General features: G+C 42.3%; 1 pseudogene; it reads right to left on the reverse strand.

The window, feature by feature from the left end:
• Positions 1–7,651: 7,651 nt before the first annotated feature.
• Positions 7,652–8,837, reverse strand: part of LOC119271688 — a 16,913-nt pseudogene continuing 15,727 nt past the window's right edge.

Here is an 8,837-nt window from a genome sequence, read left to right on the forward strand (position 1 = left end):
ATAATACCAGCTTTGTGATGAACATCATACCAATCACATTTAAAGAAGACCACCTTGTAATCTTTGTATGACAATTCGAAGATGTCAGATAACCAACCATAATAGGATACGCCATTTTCAGCAAGGTTCACGACACCACTATTTTGTGTCACGTGTCCTGTCTCGCGACTGATAGTATGAAACCTGAAACCATTAATTATATAGCCACTATAGCGCACCCCGCATTTGCTTGGTTTTGCGGCTAATGCCCTTATCTTTTCTGTGATATCCGGTCCATCATCTAGTATAACCTGTATGTAAGAGTGGTTACATTGAGTTCACATGGAACTACAGTAAAGGAACATGCTAAAGGTGAAGTATACCTTTTGTTCCAACCAGTCAGCAAAGTGTCTACCAATCAAATCCTCCTTGTCATCATCCGTCAAATTTAAGTTACCCGGTTTCCTCCTTTCTTGGTCCAGAAATTCTCTGTAATAATAAGACAATTAACATCATGATTTTTCCAACTTGTGAAAAATAAAAGAAATAGGAGACAACATTGAAGCACACCTACGGAGATCATCAAGCTCATCAGAGTGTCGCAAGACATATCGATGTGCTTGAACTAGAAGCTGATCGTCCAACTGGCCTATAGTGACAGCCTTTCCAATTGGCTCACCAACACTATCAAACATGTATATGCCCTTTGTATTATCTGAAGGATCAGGGTTCCTAGATGTTCTTGTGAAACGTGTGGTTCCTTCTAGAAATCTTGAACAAAAGGTCAAGCATTCTTCAACAGTATATCCTTCAGCAATAAAACCTTCAGGATAAGCTCTATTGCGCACAAGTGACTTTAGCCAAACAAATGATCTGAACATCATAAAACAACAATGTTATATGCATAATGGGAAACAATAAATCAAATCATATACTTAGATGCACTGTGGAAAATAACAAATCAATCTAAGTAGCATACCTCTCGAGAGGGTACATCCACCTGTAATGCACTGGGCCACCAACTTTAGCTTCTTCAACTAAATGCACCATTAAATGTACCATGACAGTAAAAAACGATGGAAAAAAACCTTTTCCATATTACAAAGTGTCTTCACAATACTCTCTTGCAGTTTGTCAAGCTCAAAAACATCTAACACTTTGGAGCATAGCTTCTTGAAGAAATTAGCCACCTCAACAACTATTATCATGACATCTTTACTGGGATAACAGTGTAAAAGTGCCACAGGAAGGATGTCTTGTAGAATAACATGGCAGTCGTGGCTTTTGAGGCCAGTCAATGTCAATTCTTTCATGTTCACACACCTCGAAAAGTTTGATGCACAACCATCAGGTGTCCTACAATTCTTAACCACTGTACAAAGAATCTCCTTCTTTTCTTTATACATATTAAAAGGTGCATGCGGCAATTCAGTTTTACCCTTATCACCTTCATGAGGTTGAAGGCTAGATCGAATTCCAATTTCTCCTAAGTCAAGTCGTGCATTAAGGCCATCCTTTGTTTTAGAATCAATATCCAGTAAGGTTCCAATTAAATTTTCGAAGACATTTTTCTCAATATGCATTACATCTAGATTGTGCCTTAACTTGTTGTGCTCCCAGTATTCCAAATCAAAGAATATCGACTTCTTTTTGAAACAATCCTCAGGCTTCTTTTCAGGTTTACGTGCGACGTTACCTGATTTCTTGTTAGGCGCTCTTTTACGCTTCTGTTTTTTAGGACCTTCAGTTCCTTTTTCACTGTCTTTGCCCTTCTTTTTCCCTTTCCCTTTCTTTGCCACAATAACCTTTTTTCCTAAGACAAACACTCTGCCCTGCAACATTCTCAAAGCTGAGCTACCACTCATTGTTATAGGTGCAAGTTCCATCTCTTCGGTGTTATCAAACTCCTTCTTTCGTCTCCGAAATACATGATTCTGTGGTAGCCATCGGCGATGACCCATATAACAAAATTTCTTACTCTTCTTTAGCCAATATGATCTTGTGAAAGGACCACAAGACGGGCAAGCATATTTACCGCTCGTGCTCCACCCATAGAGGTAAGCTAATGCTGGAAAATCGTTCAAAGTCCATAATAGTGCAGCTCGAAGAGAAAATTTCTCCTGAGTACATGAGTCAAAAGTGTCCACACCCTTCCAAAGTTGTTGCAGCTCATCCACCAACGGCTGCAAATATACATCAATGTCATTGCCAGGGGAACTTGGTCCAGGAATAATCATTGATAAAATTAGAGATGTTTGCTTCATGCAGATCCAAGGTGGTAGGTTGTATGGAATAAGCATCAGTGGCCAAGTACTATGTTTTGCACTCATGAGTCGGAAAGGATTAAACCCATCAGACCCAACGCCTAGCCGCGCATTACGGGAATCCTCAGCGAATTTAGGATATCTGGCATCAAAATCTTTCCAAGCCTCTCCATCAGCTGGACATCGCAGCAATCCATCTTTTGTACGACCCTCATCATGCCAACGCATGTCAGTTGATGTCTTCTTGGTTGCAAATAACCTTTGGAGCCTTGGAATCAATGGGAAATATCGCAACACCTTGGCTGGTTTCTTCTTCTTCTTTTTAGATTCAGTTGCGGAATCTTTCTTCTCATTTTCATTGGTAACCCAACGAGAGGCACCACACACATGGCAAGACTCCTGGTTAGCTCTTTCGCCTCTAAAAAGCATGCAGTCTCTTGGGCATGCATGAATTTTCTCATAGTCCAGCCCTAATCCGCGTATGATTTTTTTCACCTCATAATATTTCTTGGGTAGGTTTATCTGAGGAAATGCAACCGATAATACACCAAGTAGCTGTGTGAATGATTCCTGTGACCATCCATGCAAGACTTTCATGTGATATAAAGTGACAAGAAATGACAACCTCGAATATGTTGCACATCCAGGGTATAAATCTGTGTTTGCTTCCTCGAGGAAACTAGCGTATATGTCTTGTTCTCTCATTGCATCATCATCTGCAGATGTTGTATTGACATTCTCAGCCATACCAGGTTCCAAGTTCTCAAATTCAGACTGAACACCATCTAGTTCCCCATCAGATGCGCTTGATAGTGATTGGAAGCTGTCAGCCATGGGGAAAATGGCACTTAAGAGCCCAGAAATGTCATGCAATCTTCTATTACTGCCTTCTACATCAGAATTCACTGAAAAACCCGGAATATGAAAATTGTTGTTGTTATTTGACATGGGAGCAAATGCAAATGACGGTGAATCATACTCTTCTCCATGGCAAACCCATTTTGTATAACCCTGAAGAATACCATCACATCTTAGGTGGGTTTTCACTTCGTCGTAATTCTGCGTTGCCTTATTTCCACAATTTACACAGGGACAGAGAATTTTATCACCGAGTGGAACATCATGGAAGGCAAAAGATAGAAATTGCTCGACACCTTCTTTATAATCAGTAGTTGATCTTGGTTTACTCATCCAACCTCGATCCATTAGCCTTTGCTAGCTGTAGTCATGAAAACAAAATAGATCAGTTTATAATTTTCCATATGCTCTTTTACATTAAGCATAGGTTTATATGAATATTTTAAACTATGCATTCGATACTTAGGTTCAAATTGTATAATATGATTTACCGACATCATTCACCTTACATTACAAAACATAAATCGAGATGTGTCTTTACTAGAAGAATTTATGTGAAGTACATAAAGAAGTTTTCATCGATGACAAAAAATGGATGTCTCCAATGCTTGATTTTTTTCTGCATTCAAGTGACAAACAGCAGAAGGCTAGCTGGTATAACTAGTTACTAAAAATCTAAGTAATATCCACTAGTTTCGCTTTGCTAAATCAAGAAAAGTAGAGATGACACACAACTTAGGTAATTCAAATTTTGCATCACACTGCTGAATATTCTTCTCTGGCATTCATAGGCAGTCCCCCCTAACCAGATCGACTTAAGAATATTATGTCATAAATGAGCGCCATCCAATCAACAGTACCACTGTTTTTAACAACAATTGTTATTCAACAACCAAAAAGGTTCACCGATTTTTAACAACCAAAAAGGCCACCAGTCCGCCTCCGGCCTCCCGAGCGCGGCGGCAGCCGGCAGCGCCCTCCAGGCTCCAGCCACCGTCCTCGGGCCTCCCCGGCGCGGCGGCAGCAACATCCAGCAGTCCGGCCTCCGTTCCTCAACAGCTACAATGTAGAGCATCTATTCTTTCCCTCCGTTTCTATTTTCTAAACAAATTGAAGATTATTCTGTGATTGCTTGTAAATTTAAATTGAACTTGATTCATTCGCTGCGTATGATCATAAATGATTGCTACTTACTAATTACTATGTGATTCATTTGCTTCTTACTATGGAAATTGAAATGTTTATCCAATGTACATCAGACCCTGACGCCGGTTGCCCCGGCAAAACGCCGCTCCCCGCCAACGCCCCTCTCTCTCAGCTGCCGACCTCGGCAACGAGCTCACCCACACGCCTCTGCTGCCAGAAGATTGCCCGCAGGTTGTTGTTTTCTTTTTTTTATATCTCTGCATCATGTGGAACATAGCTCGAATCGCTCGCCGCCAGAGCCTTCAGCTAGCAGGTTGGGGAAAAGTTGGAATCGAGGAAGGGAAACACGTCGGCTACTCGCGCGCCTGACCAGACGCCACGTCGCTCGAGTCTGGTAACGAGCGTGGCTGCCTGGTTGTGTTTGGGCTCATGGGCCAACGGCCTAGTCACTCATTACCTTATAATACATGTAGTATTTGTTTTGCACAAAACTCCAAAACTCTTTCATAGTCCACGCCTAAAAAGAGAAATGGCCGGCAACGAGCTCACCCACACGCTGAAGGATTAGCGCAAAAAGGGCCGGCCATTCCAACGAGCGAACCTAAAAAGAGAAATGCCACCAAAAAAATGGAGCGTTCCATGGACTAGAACCCGCGACCCATCGCGATATAGCAGCTTTGTTCCCCACTGCACCAGCGACTGACCATATGTTAAATTACAACGCTCAAAGATAGGTATTATGTACAGAGGTAGATCCGTCTTTTAATCATTCCTTCAAGAAATGAATAACGTTTTCTCAAACAAAATTTCAAAACGTGATTTTTACAAAAAAAAAGAACGTGAATAATTATTGACCACGGATGAAACTCCAAACATTTGTTGAATTTTTATAGGTTTCAAATATACATTTAATTTTTATATGCCGAACAATTTTTTAACTACACAGTCTAAATTTTTGTGATATATGATGCACAAATTTTAAATATACATTGAACATTTTTGTAATATACATTGACCACGGATGAAAATCCAATCATTTGTTGATATACGTCGAATTTTACCACAAGTACGATTTTATTTACCTTTTGAGTACAATTTTTTTTGATTATAGTCGCATATAAAACGTCTCACAAATCGTCTCTAAGTTAATTAAAATTATATAGCTATTTTCTAAATGGCCAATTATAAGCAAAAGTCTGTGACGCCCCATAAACGTCTTAAGAAGCGTCTTTAGCTTGCTAGTGTTCATGGGCATAGAGACGAAGACAAATAGCGTCTCAGAAAAAGCGACCATACAAGCAGTTTTTGTTGTAGTGTCATATTTCCGTGTTATGGATAACTACGTCCGAGAACCGCTCATCATAAGCATTTTGTGATGCAACCCCTGATAAACCCCACTTGACTATGTGATCAGATTCTGGTATCTATTAAAGCAAGATAGTACACTTCATGGTGCAAGTTTATCCTGGCTTGTGTTTTTATTGTGCAGAATAAACATTAAACACATCTTTACGCCAAAATAAATATAGTGTAGCATGAGTCTTATATATTATTTCTGGTCTAATTAATCCTGATATGCGTGTTGTAGGTCGGCATCCTCTTCCGATGTACTCCCTCCGTCCCAAAATAAATGACTCAACTTTGTACTAACTTTAGTACAAAGTTAGTGTAAAGTTGAGTCATTTATTTTGGGATGGAGGGAGTATTTCTTTTACCTATTGGATGTGTCTTTATGGTTCTTGACATTATCTAGAAACCTTTACCAGTTTATTAGGTCTTACTTTTGCTAACTCCCTCTTTTGGTCAATAGTCGATCAGTGGGATTTATTCTTTCTCTCCGACAGGTTCTGAATTCCTCCACCTCTTATCATCTCATTTTTTCTAGAGAAAAAAAATGTATTGGTCCAAGATACATTGTTAAGATATTAGCTTTTGATCTCGCATGCAATGCTTGTCATGCAATTTTTTTTATCAATAGTGTAATATCAGGGATTGAGAACACAGAAGATCACGTGTCCCTTTCGATGAAAATTGATGGACAAATAGGCAAAAGGGAACAAATAATTGGACAAGCTAGTGTCCAAGTGTGTGCAGATATAAAACCTGGAAATTAGATGGACCTGCAGGGATCAATCACAGATGAGGCTCATAGATATGGGTGTAGACATACATCTTCATTTATTGAAAAGGAAAAGGATAATTCAAGAGGAAATATTAGACTGACCATTCAGCCATCGGTCTAATCTCATTCTCTCCATGTACCAAAGGTTTAATCCTAAGCTTTCAATTCTCGATCATATCAGACTGAACTGCAACCACCATCTTGTTGATTTCTGCGGGCTCTTCCGCTCTTGCTAAACATCTGATTGTCTGACTTTTGATCAGCTAATAATATAGTCTCTTTGGGGGTCCTAAATGCATTTCTATAATAGAGTGGTCGCCTTCTTTCGCCGTCTCTACAAAAATTGATTTCTTGTCTCATTGCCTGGTCTGGTTTGCGTTGGTTTTACATGTGTGATCGTGACTGGCCCATGTGTGAATGACTCAATGTTCATCTTCATCCCATGTCTCTTCTTATGGGGCATTTCACTGAGCAGCTTCTAAGTGGCCGGAGTATAACGGCCGTCGTAGAGCTTTTTGCGCCAGGTGAGGAGCTCGACGTCGAGGGACCCCTATGGCAAGCCAGCCAATATATTTGTCATTTTGTAAGCCATTTGCATCAAAACGAGGCATAACATAATTTCTGAACAAAATACAATTCTTTTTCAGAAAGGAAGAAGAGACGATCTCTGCACAAGAAGGAAAAAACGGCACAAAACCAAAAGAATAGTTCTCCTCCCAGGCGATTGAGAGCTCACATCCCCCATTTTTCGAGGGCAAAAAGGCCCATCACTTGATACTAGAGTACTGTATGAACCAACTGAAGAACTGGCAGAGGGCTATACCAATATGAGATCTGGAGTCGCGGATCTAGCCCAATTTTTTAGGGTGGGGCAATAGGTAGAAGGGGTGGGATTTTTTCTACTTATTTTTCTTCACACCCATATGGGCTGGGTCAAACTCTTAGGGTGGAGCCACCCTGCACCCTATTGGATCTGCCATGCCAAAACATTTTTTTTTCATGTGTACGAAAACCGTAATAAATTTATGAAATAAATATGTATATAGCATACATACTTATACGCCTTACTGTCTAGCAAGCAGCATGTGGGTAACATCAATTTGGTTCTGCGCTCTAGCTGACTGGGTGTTTGTACGCGCTGTTTTGCTCATTGACAATAATTCAAGACTCACACCCCCAAAATAAATCCATTTAGCAACCAAAAACAGTTGACCAGTTACATAACTAAAATTTAGCTGGTGCACGCTTGGGGTTGTCGCCACCGCCCTCGTCTCTTAATTAGCTAGCCAACGCGTGGAGATCGGTTGAACTTCATGCAGTAATCCTGGAGCTTCTTGCAGTTGTGACGGCACGCCAGTCCGAGCATGGTCACCACGTTCCGTTCTGAGACGCACTCACCAACCAAGGTCTCACACTTGTCCTTCATCCGGTCCAGATGGAAGCGAGACGCGGCGACCAACATGTCTTGGGCAATAGTCGTCACACTGTGCCCCGCAGCAAGCACTATTTCTTCCAAGGGAGGCAGCTCGTCGGTGTAGATGAAGCGAAGCACCGCCTTGAAGACTACAACCCTCATACCCCAGACCGGGACGATGTGCTCCTCCTTCTGGTTGGTGGCCACAACCATCGTGTATAGGGCCGGGGCTCGTGTGGCGATGACGAGGCTGTGTGCGCGAATCTCCCTCTTTTCGACTAGGAATGTCACATCTGAGCCCTTCTGTAACACCCCGGATGTAGTTTTCCCTATTTGTACTCCAACTCTTGCCGTTTCCGGCGTTAAGTTAATTTATTTCCTCGGGTTCGGTTTCTTTGTCTCCGTGTGTTGTTGTCATTGTCATGCATCTCATATCATGTCATCATGTGCATTGCATTTGCATACGTGTTCGTCTCATGCATTCGAGCATTTTCCCCGTTGTCTGTTTTGCATTCCGGCGCTTCGTTCTCCTCCGGTGGTCATTTCTAGCTTTCTTTCGTGTGTGGGGATTAAACATTTCCGGATTGGACCGAGACGTGCCAAGCGGCCTTGGTTTACTACCGGTAGACCGCCTGTCAAGTTTCGTACCATTTGGACTTCGTTTGATACTCCAACGGTTAATCGAGGGACCAAAAAGGCCTCGTGTGTGTTGCAGCCCAACACCCCTCCAATTTGGCCCAAAAACCCACCTAACTCTGCTCCATCATCTAGATCGTTCGATCACGATCGCGTGGCCGAAAACCACACCTCATTTGGACTCTCCTACCCCCTCTATGCTTATAAATAGACCCCTTCGTTTTCGGATCTCTTCCTCTCCCCGAAACCCTAAAATCCACCTCGCGCCGTGCCGGACGTGTCCGTTCCGGCCGGACACGCCGCGCCGCCACCCGCGGCCACTGGCAGAGCGCCACGTGGCACGCAGCCGCCCCCTCCCGCCGAAGCCCGCGCGGCCCGGGCCAGGCCCCCGCGGCCCGAAGGCTCTCCGCCGCCGCCT

The sequence above is a fragment of the Triticum dicoccoides genome, chromosome 3A, assembly GCF_002162155.2.
Source record: "Triticum dicoccoides isolate Atlit2015 ecotype Zavitan chromosome 3A, WEW_v2.0, whole genome shotgun sequence".
Lineage (NCBI taxonomy): Eukaryota > Viridiplantae > Streptophyta > Magnoliopsida > Poales > Poaceae > Triticum > Triticum dicoccoides.